This window comes from Herpailurus yagouaroundi, unplaced genomic scaffold, assembly GCF_014898765.1.
Source record: "Herpailurus yagouaroundi ecotype Mexico unplaced genomic scaffold, PumYag 142, whole genome shotgun sequence".
Taxonomy (NCBI): Eukaryota; Metazoa; Chordata; class Mammalia; order Carnivora; family Felidae; genus Herpailurus; species Herpailurus yagouaroundi.
In genome coordinates this window covers 31,482,984-31,483,956 of record NW_024412397.1, presented here as the reverse complement: position 1 = coordinate 31,483,956, position 973 = coordinate 31,482,984, and the positions used below count along the sequence as shown (strand labels likewise).

The 973-nt window shown below is 37.2% G+C and overlaps 1 non-coding gene across 1 annotated transcript; it reads left to right on the top strand.

Annotated features, from left to right (window-relative positions):
* Positions 1-494: 494 nt before the first annotated feature.
* LOC121033270 (U6 spliceosomal RNA) lies at positions 495-600 on the top strand. The gene has a single exon (XR_005791796.1). It is a non-coding gene; the product is annotated as a U6 spliceosomal RNA (small nuclear RNA).
* The last annotated feature ends 373 nt before the right edge of the window (positions 601-973 follow it).

The following is a 973-nucleotide window of genomic DNA, read 5'->3' as shown; positions in this document are numbered from 1 at the left end:
CCTTATATTTATTATGAAGTAGGTGTTCTTGGGCTCCTGTTACGTAAGATGATGGTTTGATATAGGATATTAGAGACAACGAATGTCCTTGTTAAAAGGGATGTGAAAAATCATGGGTTCATGGGTTCCCATCTAGTTTCTGAGTCCACAGAGGATCACCAGTCTATAAAAGTAGAATGTAGGTTGAAAATCATTTTCAGTATTTCATAAAAGTTGCTGGAAATCATACATTTACAGGTTGATGTAAGGATCAACTTTATTTGCTTTTGACTGGCTTGATACCAACTCAGGGCATAAGTAATGCTATTATCTGTGTTCTCACTGCTATTCAGAAACTCTGGTTAGCAGTAAAGTAATTTACGATAAGTACATAAAATCTGAATCTTCTATTCAGCTGGTCAACTAAACTTAACCCTTAATGACTATGTAGCTCTTGATACTGTTGAAGCATTTTCTTATCTAAACCAGGCATTAAAGCATAAGAAACAGTACTGGTATTTGCTTTGGCAACCCATATACTAAAATTGGAATGATACAAAGAAGATTAGCATGGCCCCTGAGCAGGATGACATGCGAATTTGTGAAGATTCCACAGTTTTAAAAGGAAAGGCTATTATGGGGCACCGGAGTAGTTCAGCCAGTTGAGTGCGCGACTTTGGCTCAGGTTGTGATCTCGCACGGTTTGTGAGTTCCAGCCCCGCATCAGTCTCTATGATGGTGGTGTGGAAACTGTTTGAGATTCTCTCCCTCTGCCCCTTCCCCACTTGTGCATGCTCTCTCTCTCTCTGAAAAATAAAAAAATACACTTTAATTTTTTTTCTAAAAAGGAAAGGGTATTCTAACACACAAACTATTTTTGTACTAGAATTTGCTAACTTGTAATATGGAATTTTCCTTTTATCAGTATTACTCTATAAGTCGCTTGGACATTGGCCACTTGTAAAAATTTAAACCCTAACAATTATGAAAACCA